Genomic DNA, 14,070 nt, shown 5'->3' on the forward strand with positions numbered 1-14,070 from the left:
CAAATGCACAGTGAAGAAATTGTCGTGTTCGGAATCTTACAAATATCGACAGAAATATAAATAAGTTCGACCAATAGCTTCCAAGTTCAAAATCACCTGAAGGGTTTCAAATATTAAATAAGACGAAATGCTTTGAATAACAATATGAGAATAATAATTCGGAAATATCGAAACTGTCAATTCTTAATCATTAAAAAACAAGAACAAGATTGATAAATCACTAGATTTAAATTGGAAATCTTTACCCCACTGGAGGGAACGTATATATCTCGATATAAAATCTTAATTAGTCGCTTGCAAGCAACTCTATAAGTCACTCCGTCGGTCCCTCGGTCAGTCGTCTGTCGGTTGGTCGGTCGGTCGGTCTGTCGCTCTGTCCGTAACACTTTTGTACTTTGGCTTTTTGGTTAAGATCAAAGGTGTGTTCTTAATAGATACTGTTCTTAGCTTTTTAAGCTTTTCTTGGCCTTTTGGCCAAGATCAAGGTGTGGTGTCTGTTCCGGCAGATGCTGCAAGCAAAGACCATATGTGGGGGCAACCTCACATATAAGACCTTGGTCAATGTAGGGGCAACCCTTCATACCAATTGTTAGTATCCAGCTCCCCTACTCCCCGGGAAGTTGGTCCCCATTTCCCCTTCACTCCTCACATTAAAAATCAGCCTTGTGCCTAATTTGCTCGGCGGGGCAGCAACTAAATACAGCTTTTCTTGGCCTTTTGGCCAAGATTAAAGTGTAGTATCTGTTCCGGCAGATACTGCAAACAAAGACCATATGTGGGGGCAGCCCCCGTATAAGACCTTGGTCAATGTAGGAGCAACCCTTCATACCAATTGTCACTATCCAGCTCCCCTACTCTCCGGGAGTTGGTCCCCATTTCTCCTTCACTTCTCACATTAAGAATCGGCCTTGTGCCTTATTTGCTCGATGGGGGAGGAATAAATACCGCTTTTTTGGCCTTTTAGCCAAGATCAAAGTGTGGTATCTGTCACGATCTTCGTGTCAACCTTCAGAGACATCAAGATCGTGTCGGAGGCGCTCGCTTGGTACGAAAGCATTACAGGGACCAAGATAAACCGCAGCAAGTCGGTAGGAATGCGGTTGGGCGCCTGGAATGGCAACGCCAAACCTCCCGGCGCCCTTCAACTAGACAGATGGCCTGGTTAAAATCCTCGGCGTGTGGTTGGGACCAGGTGTCCAGCTTGATAAAAATTGGTTGGAGGTACGGTCAAAGGTGAAGGCTGCAGTCAATTCGTGGTTTCCTAGGAAACTTTCCTCAAAGGGTAGAGCTGAAGCGTGCGCCACTTACGTCTGCCCTCTCATCCTTTACCGACTGGCCGTACTTCCCCTGCTTGCACAACACCTAACAGCTCTCGTCGGAATCTTGTCCTACTTGCAATTTCTGTTTTCAAGCTAATAACGACCAAAACCCAACCCGAAATCACCCCGATGGACACTCAGGCTCTCTCTCCCTCAAACAAGAGGAAGCTCTAGGATTCTGAGGAAGAGATCGCGTGGGAGGGATTAGAGACAACCACGGACACAGAGCAGCAGTAGAAAGAGAACGACCAAGAGGAGGAAGAGCAGGAGACCAAAGAGAGACCCCCCACCCGCAAAGACAATAACAATCCAGCCGAAGCTGAACCCCCCCCAAATCCCACTCCCCCCAAACAGCCAGCACAACCTTCCGCCTCCCTCCTCAAACCTCCAAGAATACTACCACGCAATCCATCCACAAGAAGGTCGAGCAACGACACCAAAAAACACTTCCCCCCGTCACCAGACACCTCAAGACCCGGCACCCCGTCCCCTACTCCCCCTGCACCCACTCCTTCTCCAGTAAAGGAAAACCCCACCTCACGAACCCCCTTCCTTCCAGGAGGAAGGTTATGTGAGACGGGCCCTCTGCAGCCAACGCCAGAACTGAAAGAGCAGAAGGTCCGTTACAATCCACTAAGGAACTTTGTGTATGTCGGTACCGACAAAGTCACCGACCCCACAAAATTTAAAGACGTTCTCTTGTTGACCACATTTGTCAGGGTCAATAAGGACTCTAGGAATGAAGCCCTATGGGCTATGCTAGAAGCCACGAAGGATGCAATTCCAGGCTAGCAGCTGGTGTATACGGAACATCCTTCACTCAACCAGCTGTTCTACAAATGCAAGGGAAGAACCCCAATCTACGCCCACCCTTCCTTTTACAGGGCATTAAATTGAACTGTTCCTCTGGGCGTGGGAGGCGTGATGAAAGACGGACATCTCTCAACAGAACTCCTCACTGGCAGTCTTGGTCAGACCTACCATGTCCTCACTCACGAGGACACTGAGTAAGGTAGGTGACCATGTCTTTAAACTTGGCTACTTATAACGTGAGGGGCCTCAGATGTCGAAGCAAGGCCGCGCGCGTGCTGAGAGATCTGATATCCCTCAAGGTAGATATTGCCGCTATACAGGAGACCCACTTTATTTGTGACGGGGATTGCCAGGTGCTGGTGACTGACTATGATGTTTATTCAGCATATGGCAATACCTATAGTCGTGGAATCGCCTTGCTAGTAAATCGCACCCTATCAGCGTCGGTGAATGTTATTCACGCGGACGCGGGCGGCCGGGCGATTGTCGTCGATGTTGCCGTTAATAGCAATGTGTTTCGGATAGTCGCAGTTTATGCGCCTAATTTCGCTTTGGAGAGGGCTTTCTTCTTTCGACGGCTGGAGGGCTTTATAGATGTTCCGGAGAGGGTAGCCTTAATGGGTGATTGGAATGCCATCCTTTATCCCAAGATAGATAAGGTCGGGGGGACTAGTGGTCGGTGACAGCAGTCTGTCAGACCTGATAGTTTCGTGCGATCTTGTCGACAGATTTCGCATGGATCACCCAAGGCGGGAGACATGGACGTGACATCTTAATGTGCCTTCCCATTCAAGTACTTACTTGGATCGGATGTTGGTCAGAAGAGGCGATGTAGACTTCATATCTTGCCCCACGTTCCACTTTTTAGGACACTCGGACCATAAACTTGTTATGGCTCGTTCGAACTTGAGCTCTAGGCCTAAACTGGCCGGATATTGGAAGTTCAACAGCACCTTTTTGGAGCTGGAGGACTACCGGTTGAAGGTTACAGAGTTAATCTAGCGGACATTAGTGGGGGCGGCTACCGGGAGTAAGTGGTGGACTAGTCTCAAAGCAAAGATCAGACGCTTCTCGGTCCTGTACAGCCAACGCATCGCGCTAGATAAGGCTAAGGCCAAGAAGTTTATAGAGAATAGGCTTACCCGGGCATGGGGGGGGGTCCCCTAGAAATTGCGCTCGCTAAACAAGACCTCAACCGCTTTGCTAACGAGCGGTACGAGGGGCAAATAGTTAGGGCTATGTTAATGAAAGTCTCCAACGAGGCTGCTAACGTTGACGCTGTTGAGCGTAAGGCTGCTCTAAGGTGTGGCTCGGGCGGGTACATTCAAAAAGTAAACAACCTGGAAGGGCACGCGCTTGTTTCGATGCGGGATATCTGCGAGGGGTGTCGAGAGCATCTATCGGAGCGCTTCACCCAACTACCCAGACTCAGTGTGGAAGAGTTTGGCAGCTTTTTGCCGACTCGCCACGCCTCATGGCGGCTCGAGTGGCTAGCTGTGATAGTCTTGTCGCGGAACATGAGATCATTACTGCGTTGAAGCAGGTCAGCTGCAACAAGTCCCCGGGGCTTGATGGTCTACCCTACGAATTCTACTTGATGCTGTCGCCCATGTTGGTCCCTATTCTGAAGGATATGTTCAACCATTGGTTTGTCCAGGGGTCCATCCCTGGGCAAGTGATCAAGGGAGTGATCACATTGCTGAGGAAAGGTCAACGGCATGGTAGGGAAGAAGATTTAGACGATTTCAGGCCCTTGACTCTGCTTAACATAGAGTTAAAGATTTTGACCAAGATTCTGTCGAATCGCTTGCAGGTGGTCATCACTGACTTGATCAAACCAGACCAGAACTATGCTGTGAAGGGGAGATCGATAGAGGACAATCTTCATTTGACCCGCACGATCATAGAGAGGACAGAAGGCGACGCCGACGCCGTGCTGATCAGATTGGATCAGTCCAATGCTTTCGATAGGATTGATCATCGGTTCCTGGGATCTATGCTAGAGGCCGCCGGTTTTAATCTGGAGTTCCGCAAGTGGATTTTTGTACTGTATGACAGGCCGATTGTAGCGGTGCAGATCAACGGTAAGCTGTCGGAGTCATTCAATGTTTCTCGGTCGGTGCGGCATGGTTGTCCGCTGTCGCATCTGTTGTACGTCTTGGTGTTGGAACCCTTCCTTCGGACGTTAAGGGACGAGGCGACTACACCAGTCCTGCGCGGGATAGCTCTCCCTGGAGGCACACGAGCCAGGGTTTCCGCGTTTGTCGATGACATTACAGTGTTCGTGTCTTGCATCATAGACATTCAAGCGGTCACCGAGACGCTCGCTGGATATAAAGAAGTTACAGGGACCGTTTTCAATCGCGTTAAATCGGTGGGTCTGCGGCTGGGTACCTGGACCGGACTAAATTTGCTTCTGGGCATCTTCAGTTGGACCAACGGCCCAGTCCGGATCCTCGGTGTGTGGTTCGGACCAGGTCTCCAGCTGGAGAAAAACTGGTCGGAAGTAGAGATCAAGGTCAAATCCACTGTCAAGATTTGGATTCGAAGGAAATTGTCCTTGAAGGATCGGATGGAGGCGTGTGCTCTATACGTCTTCCCACTCATCCTTTACCGTCTGTCTGTACTTCCCCTCCCTTCAAAACGACGAATCAGCTTACAGGAGCACCTCGACTCACTCTTGTGCATTATGTTTGCAGATATGTCTGTGTTCGAAATCCGAGCGAGGGAGGTTTGGGACAGCCCGATTTTCTGCGTCGCAAGCACGCAAAAAGGTTGGCGTTCCTGAGGCGTTCACTGTACGTAGACGTTCCATGGATCACTTCAGTTGGAAGCTCGTTTTCCAATCTCACACCCGACCCCTCGGTCGAATCTCGGCGGAGACCGAGGGAGGAACAAACATTCTACGCCGAATGCCAGTCCGTACATAGAACGTTGTCGCGGACCAGTGTCCTCGAACAGTCTAGGAACAGGCTTTATCGGAAGCTAGTGGGGCGTAGCAAAAAGGAACCGCTAGTGAAGCGGATGAGGATGTCATTGGAGGAGGTCCGCTCCCAGTGGAGTTGGGCGACGGGACGGAACTTTCTTACCAACTCGGAATTTTCCATCACCTGGTGACTTGCCAGGAACGCATTGCCCCTCTTTGACGAACTCCACTTGCACAAAGAAGTAACCCGGGTCTATTGCCTGCGCTGCGACGAAGACATGAGGGAAGCAGTCGGTCATGCTTTTTTTCCGCTGCAGCAGGCTTAAGACACTCCTAGGGTACGTCAACGAGGTAACGGCTCGCATCGATGCCAAGCGCCTGTTTGAACTCGACGAATCTTATTTTGTAGAGAACATTGATCCGCCGCTGCCTAGAGAGAACAGAATGTTTTTTCTGGCGATCCTAGCAGTAGCGAGAATGTTCATTTGCATCACACGCCTCCAGCGAGTCCGCGAAGGGATATCTGTTCCGGATCAGGATCTGATCGTCTACTTTAAACATCTGCTTAAAGCAAAGATCAGATGCGATTGGAAGAGGTTGCCTCGAGTTGTCTTTGAAAGAAGGTGGGTGCATGACACTAGCTTGTGCATCCGACCAGGCGCCAAGTTTGAATTCGTGTTACAACCATAGGCATGGCACACGCGGTACTGGGTCCCACGGAACCTATCCCGCTAGGTTAGCAACAGAAAATTAAAGAGACATTTGACTGGTGGTGCAAATGAGATCCGGTCACCCGATTGCTTGTTTTGGCACTAGAGAACCTCCCCCCCCACACACACATAAATTATCAATATATGCTTTTGACTAACACGCTAGGAACTTATTAGTTAGCTTTAGATTCCACAGAGTGAATGAGATATTGTGGTAAATGTTGCCAGTCAAGAGTAAGTCGCCAAAGACTTCAATTTTTACTTTAGTTACAAAGACCCTGCAACACTCCCCTCCCCAGATCTTATAAGGCCGTGTCTAAATTTGTTTTGTCTTTTGGAGATTTTACTTTTTACGTTTTTTAATTTTATATTGACATTTTTTATTGTAATTTTTTTCTTTAAGCGGAATAAATTAAATATGGAGATCAAAGAGTAGTATCTGTTCTTACTACATCTTGTACTTATGTTTGTAACTTTGTGATATAAAGTGGGGGATTACTTTTCTGTATTAATTTAATGTTAAATGATCACCCACTTTACAACCAGTCAGTCTCAAAGCCATTCAAGATCATTGAAGTTGTTTTTGAAGGATTCTAATTATTTTTAAACATTCAATTCATCTTTACGTTCATTAAAGTCATTCTAAGTCATTTACTTTTTATTTATTTAAGTCATTTCAGCCCATTTTTCGGTCATTTTAGTTTATCTTTAAGAATTTCATGTCAATCCTACATTCACGCATTCATTCATTACACGAGAGCACGCAACTAATGGCTATCGGACTTGTTTAATCAAAACTCGCTTGAAGTATTTCAAATGTTACATTAGACGAAATTTTGTGAAAACCATGATGAAAATAATAATCCAAAAATATTTAAACTATGAATTCTTTATCTAAAAAATTACCAAACATCATCTTCACTCTTTTCGTGATTAAGACGTTCATCTTATCTTACATCCTTACGTAACATAACCTCGTAGGCTCGCACGTGCTTTTCGTTTTTTTTTTTTTTTGTTTTTAAATTTTAATAAAAAGCTTCCTCAAGACTTACGGATGATCTTCTCCAAGGTAATCAAATGAATTCAATTATTCTCACTTGAGAAGAGACAGACGCTCAGACACGACACTATCGGCTCGTTACGTGCGTAATGTTTGATAAATAAAGGTATAAGATTAGCACGGATTAAGATAGAAGACCTTAACACCGTTTGAATTGCACCTGAAAATATCAGCATCCTCATCTACATTGAGACATTTGATCACACGACATAAGAATGAAAAGTGATTAGCAATCAATTGTGTATTTATTGATTGCTTACATAAATTGTTAAGCACGTGGCTCAGGCAACGTTTACCGCCGTTTTTGAACCTCATTTCTTACAGATCTGCCTTTCCTTATTTATTTGCCCTCGCCCCAACGAGCGGAAAGTTGGATACAAAATCAGGTTTTAATATAGAGAATACGTAGGTTTCATATTATTTGCATTTATCGTACTCCCGTTTTCATCCTGAATGCTATAGTCACAAGGTTTAAGTCAATGTAACCTCCGACTTTCTTCAGGTGTGTCCTGTTGAACTCGAGAATCCTTATATTATTTAATTGGAATTCATTGAGATGAGTATTATTTATAAATTTTATTCATTGCAGATAAATATCTTCATCTTCGATTAGTTGTTTCAGGACGTTTCGCCAACTATTACTATTACTTGACCAATAACGTGGTGAGACGACAACTACGGACGGCAGTAATTGCAGTATATGCAGTCAGGAGACTCAGAGTTCCTATCCGTCGGGGTTAACTCCTGACGAACGCCATGGGAATAGTTGGACGAAACGTCGTGAAACAATCAACAAAAGATGAGGATAATTGTACTTCTCTCGAACTTGGAAACTAAAGATAAACAAAAAAAAAACGTAATACCAAGCTTCCAGAAAAAAAGGTTTCAATTAGAACAAAATATTCAAATATTTTCAATTCAAGAGTATCCCTACTATTACAAAGAACAAACCGTAACCCAGACTGATTCTATTTTGAAAGCTAGTAAACATTCAATTAATTGTTTGCATATTCGGGAGACATTCCAAAAGTAATGGCTCATATTTTTTATTCCACCCAAATTGATCAGAGTTGTTGCAAATTGCATTCTTATTATGACTGAAATCATGCATCTATGATTTAAACATTTCATTGCTCTGTTCCAGATATTGACGGTATAATACTCTGATAAACCAATCCCTGTAATGTACGTGCGCCAGAAGCACAGATGCGTTATTTAATATTTCCATACAGAAAAAATATAAAAAATAAACTGACCATTATTCATCGGCGCCAGTGGAACATTTACGAAACTTTAATGCAGTTTTCTCTTGGTGCATTTCGAGGGGTTCCCAACTAGAGTAGGCAATCCATCGATTTGATTTTAAAATTTAGGATTTCACTAAGGATCATAAAAATATGTGAGTATGAAACATTCGTAGAATATCATTCAATCCCGAGCAACGTCGAATCTCCCTGATAGTATTAGCTAAAGTTAATTTTATTTGGACTATTTTAAAGTCATTGAAAGCGTCGTATAAACACAAACAATATAATTCAAATATTTCAGATTAGCATTGATGTTGATACTCACAGCCAAACCCAACCCTTAATGCTTCCATGAATTTTGAAATTGTGCAATTTTTTTTAAAAAGGAGTCACACCTTTTTATGGATCGGAGGCCACGCGAGGAAAAAGGTGAATGCTTTGGGGATGGATTTTCCCGTGCTTTCGAATAACACGCCACAGCATTCTCTTCCCAATTATGTCGTTGCTATCTTTGAGAGTATCGCCGAGTAAATTGATCACATCCTGCGCGCTCACCTCTCAATCAGCATTCGTGTCTTGTAGAGATTTCAATGTTCATAATGTTGAAGAAATTGCCAGAGTCTCAAGGGAGAGTCTGTCATGATCTTATTCTGTTTATATTCTATAAGTTATTATAACATGTAATGTTAAGTAATGTTAAGTATGCGTTAAGTATGCGTTAAGTATGCTTCTATATTTTAATTCACTAATTAATTAACCGATTATTATGGAATTTAGAACAAAGTTGCTAAGCGTGATTTTATATAATCTGGAAGCTATTTCATAGCAATAGTGGCATCCATTCAGGAAACTTCATATGCATGTGTTTTTGTAAAATTTTAACAAGAGCTATTAGAAAATAATTATTAAACTAGCGGGACCTGTGGAAATTCCATAGGGGACTCATTCATATGAGTTCACTGTATTGATGTTAGCATTCTGTAGATGTTCAGTGTAAATGGAGACGCTCTAATATTATTGTAGCTTTTTTGTTAAAACTGCAAAAGTATTCATCTAAGCTGGTATGTATATTGAAATCGCAAATTTAAAATATACAAAAATCGATAGAACATTAACTTTATAATAATAATAATAATAATAATAATAATAATAATAATAATAATAATAATAATATATATATATATATATACCTTGGGTGCATTAGCTTCAACCGAAACCGAAACAAAAACTTATGAAAACACACACACACACACACACACACACATATATATATATATATATATATATATATATATATGTTTTCTTTGAGTTCCTTCACCCATAATCGAAACCATACCCAAAACTTATGACGACTTCTTGATAAAATTATTTAAAAAAGATTATTGACGTGCCATTAGCTATAATCGAAACCGAAACCAAAACTTATGAGAAATCCTTGGTAAAATTATGCATAGAAATAGATAACTTAAGTGCAATCAGCTACAATCGAAACTGAAACCAAAATTATGAAGAATTCTTAGTAAAATTATTTATAAAAACATTAGATGACACTTGGTAAAATTATTTATTACAAGAAATGGATATAAATCACGATTAAACGACCCGGATATAAGCGTGACACAGAAAATGACACACACTCTATCGTATTAGTATATACTAGCGGGACCTGTGGAAATTCCACAGCGGCATTTTTCATATGTAATATATTGTTACTGGGCATTCTGTGAGCGTTCTGTTCAGCATGAAGGAAGGCACAATAATATTATCTAGCCCGTTTATTAAAATCGCCCCCTTACTAAAATAATAACTTTGATATATTTCCTGGTCAATTAACTCACATTTCATCATTTCTTATAATTATGGAATATGTTACTATGTTCGACAATAATTTATCCTAATTTTAACCCACATTATCGCCTCGTCCTTTACTAAAATAAAAAAAAATTGATATATTATATGGGCTGATTATTTCATAAAAAAATACAACTATCAATTAACTCACATTTCATCATTTTTCATAATTCTTCGATATGGTACTAATATCGACAATAATTTTTTATCATTTAAACTGACCATATCACACACATTACTAAAATAATAACTTTGATATATTGTATAGGCAGATTATTTCATTACAAACACACCAATCAATCAATTAACTCATTTTTCATCATTTTTTATAATTCTTGGACATGTTACTAATTTCGACAATCATTTTTTTATGAATTGTTGTTTCCCCCTTACTAAAATAATATTTTTTTTATATATTGTCTGGGTTGTTTTTTTTTTAATTATTACAACACACCAATCAATTAACGCGCATTTCATTATTTTTCATAATTCTTGGATATTTTACTAATTTCGACAATCATTTTTATCATTTCAACCGATATCATCGCCCCCTTACTAAAATAATAAGTTGATATATTGTCTGGTCTGATTATTTAATTTCAAACACACTAATGCATTAAATCATTTTTTTCATATGTCTTGGATATGTTATTAATTTCGACAGTCATTTTTCATAATTTAAACCATCCTTACCGCCCTCTCTTACTAACAGAATGACTTTGATATATTGTCTGGGCTGATTATTTTATTATAAACACACCAATAAATTAACTCACATTTAATCATTTTTCGTAATTGTTGGATATGTTATTAATTTCGACGATAGTTTTTTTTAAATAATTTAAACCATTCTTATCGCCCACTTTTACTAAAAAAATAGCTTGGAAATATTGTCTGGGCTGATTATTTCATAAAAAAACACAACTATCTATTAACTCACATTTCATCAATTTTTATAATTCTCGGATATGTTACTAAATTCGGCAATCACATTTTATATGTTTAACCCACATTATTAACCACCTACTACTAAAATAATGATTTTGATATGTTATCTGGGCTGATTATTTTATTTCAAACACACCAACCAATTAACTCACATTTCGTTGTTTGTCATTAATCTTGGATATGTTACTAATGTCGACAATCATTTTTCATCATTTTAACCCACATCATTGCCGCCTTTACTAAAATAATAATTTTGATATATTGTTTCATTTCAAGCACACTAATACATTAAATCCCATATTATCATTTTTCATAATTCTCGTTAATAATTTCGACAATCATTTTTCATAATTTAAACCATCCTTATCGCCCTCTCCTACTAAAATAATAAATTTGATATATTTCATGAGCTGATTATTCCATTACAAACACACCAATCAATTAACTCCCATTTCATCATTTTTCATAATTCTTGGATATGTTACTAATTTCGAAAATCGTTTTTCATATTTTAAATACAACTTACAGCCTCCCCCTTACCAAAATAATAACTTTGATATATTGCCTAGGCTGATTATTTCATTACAAATCCATAAATCAATTCAGGGTATTCTCATAGTATACATGTTCCACATATCTTATCCAATCCCGAGTGACACCTCATATTCTGTTAGTTTATATATTTCACCTATCTCATTCGATCCCGGGCGACACTGAATATTCTGCTATTATATGTTTTCCACCTATCTCATTCAATAATGGGCGACGCTTTCTGCTAGTATGTATTTGCACTTATCGCATTCAAACCCGGGACTGACTTCATGTCCGCCACCCCACTATAACAAATATACATGAAATAAAGTAATGTTTAAATCCCAAACTGTTTCAGCAATTACTGGGACTGACTTTATATCCCCAACCAACTGCCAAAATATACATGAAATAATGTAATGGCTAAATAGTAAACTGTTTCAGCGATTTCCGAGACTGACTTCATATCCTCCACCCCATTATTATAAATATGCATTTAATAAAGTAATGTTAAATACGTAAACGGTTTCAGCCATTTCTGGAACTGATTTCACCACCTTCGCTACTGTTAAAATATCCATGAAATAAAGTAATGTTTAAATTGTAAACGCTTTAAGTAATTTTCAGGACTTACTTCATACCCCTCACCCCACTGTTTAAAATATACTTGAAATAAAGTAATGTGTAAATTATAAACTGTTTCAGCAGCTTTTCGAAATGAATACATAAAAACATTAACACGGATAGGGATTAGACAACCATTGCTTGAACATGAATTGTTGAGTGTAGTATCAGTCTCAGCATTCCAGTAACAACCCCCCCCTTTTGGTCTTGGCTAATGCAGGAGAAATCCTTCATTACTGATACAATTTTTATATTTGTTACTAACCAACGTGCCCCTTTTGGGGAGCTGGACCCCTCCCCCAATTTTTAACCGACCAACTCTGCACTTGTGGGGAGGCAAGTAAACAACAACAAAAAAATAATCAGAAGGGACATTTTTCAGTGCAGTTTATAATCAATCAAAAGGGACATTTCCAGGAAATGTTGTAATTAAATCAGAAATTACTTTTCCCAGTTACTCCTTTAATATTAAATCTTTATTACATTAAATATAGTACCTATTTACAATGCCTCCCCACGGGACAGATTTAGACACCAGGGTCCTTTTTTAACGCGGAGAAAAAAGACAAAAAAATTCTTAGTCGTAAAGGATTTCTCTCACTGAGAGAGAAACTGAAATGTAGAGTCTGAAGAATAGATATTACACTTTGATCTTGGCCAAAAAGGCCAAGAAGTACAAATCATTTCTATTAGCTTTGCCTCAATAGCGACACCAGTTTTTTTTTTCTTTTTTTTAATGGAATTTCCTTACAATTAAACGACCCGGATGTAAGCGTGACACACAAAAGAACACACACGCTATCGTATTAATATATAGATATTCGCCAAATTTCAATTCCTTTGGAGTATTTTAAATCAGTTTTAATGGACACATTATGAGCACATGAACCTAAGTAACTTTTAAGATATTTTATATTTGTATTCAATAACTCGCATATATTTGTATTCACATAACTCGATAGATTATTTTACAAGATGCATAATGTACAAAAACAGAAAATGAAACTGTTACAAAGTTGAAATTTACAATTTCTCGTAACAAAACAAATGTCCTTCTTTGGATGCAATTATTGAGCCACTTCGAGTTCGAAAGAAACTACAAGCTTAAATTTATGTCCTCCATTGCTCGGGTTTGTTTTATTCAGAGAGACTCTGATGTTATGAGGATGGTTATTAACTTCCTCTTCAATGTCGCCCCACACGTAATAATTCCAAAGCTTAAGGACTGTTGTGTAAGGAGGCCATAAGATTGGTGTGACATTATCATCGGAGAAAGACCGCAGACACTTCTGTTTCACTGGATGCTCAATTTGTTTAAGAGTCGGTTTGCACGCATTAAACGATTCTCTTAAGTTTTGTTGGCATAAACTGACCTCACTCGAGAACCTATAGTTTGTATCCGAGATCCGGATGAACAACATTTCTTGTTATTTCTTCAGATCCTTGAAGATCTTTGACAAGTTATCACATTGATGGCCCAGGATATTTGTCGATCATGGCATATCCCTTTCTGAAAGACCCAGATGATTTGCGTGAGTTAGAACGTTGGAAACGCTGTTTTCTTTTCCTCTGGGCCAATTTATCACTATCGTTTTATTATTATTATTATTATTATTGTTAGTTAACTCCTTTCTAACTTTGAAAACGAAAAATCGGGGACTTTTAGAAATATTTGCAATTTCTTAATGACGGTGTTTCGTTTTTATAGTCACAATTACAACGTGTATTTTCATTTCATTATTACTCGCCATGAGATTTTCTGAAAGAAAAAAAACACATTAATTAGTATATATTTTTTTACACAGTGGTCACCACTTATCAAGGCCCGGAAGCCACTCAGGGATAAGGGTTATTGCAAGTACATTACGTTAGTGTGGAGATTTGATGAAGTGTTTACTTAAAGGGGGCTGTTCATTAGGAATTTGTCAACGTTGGACTTGAAGAGATCCAAGTTGTAGTCAGGTGGGAAGCAGGCAGAGGAACAGAGTTCCACAGGCGTGCACTTCTAAGGAAGAAGCTTTGTTCATGGAATCCACGTTTT

General features: G+C 39.7%; 1 long non-coding RNA gene and 1 pseudogene across 1 annotated transcript in view; one reads left to right on the top strand and one right to left on the bottom strand.

The window, feature by feature from the left end:
* LOC145265763 (uncharacterized) overlaps window positions 1-14,070 on the top strand; it is a 499,232-nt gene that overhangs the window by 340,907 nt on the left and 144,255 nt on the right. The gene's annotated exons all lie outside the window — the stretch shown is intronic.
* Window positions 12,501-12,707, bottom strand: LOC145265873 (U2 spliceosomal RNA; annotated as a pseudogene).

Source organism: Euprymna scolopes, chromosome 40 (genome assembly GCF_053919585.1).
Source record: "Euprymna scolopes isolate OS-2025 chromosome 40, ASM5391958v1, whole genome shotgun sequence".
In the NCBI taxonomy this organism is placed as follows: domain Eukaryota; kingdom Metazoa; phylum Mollusca; class Cephalopoda; order Sepiida; family Sepiolidae; genus Euprymna; species Euprymna scolopes.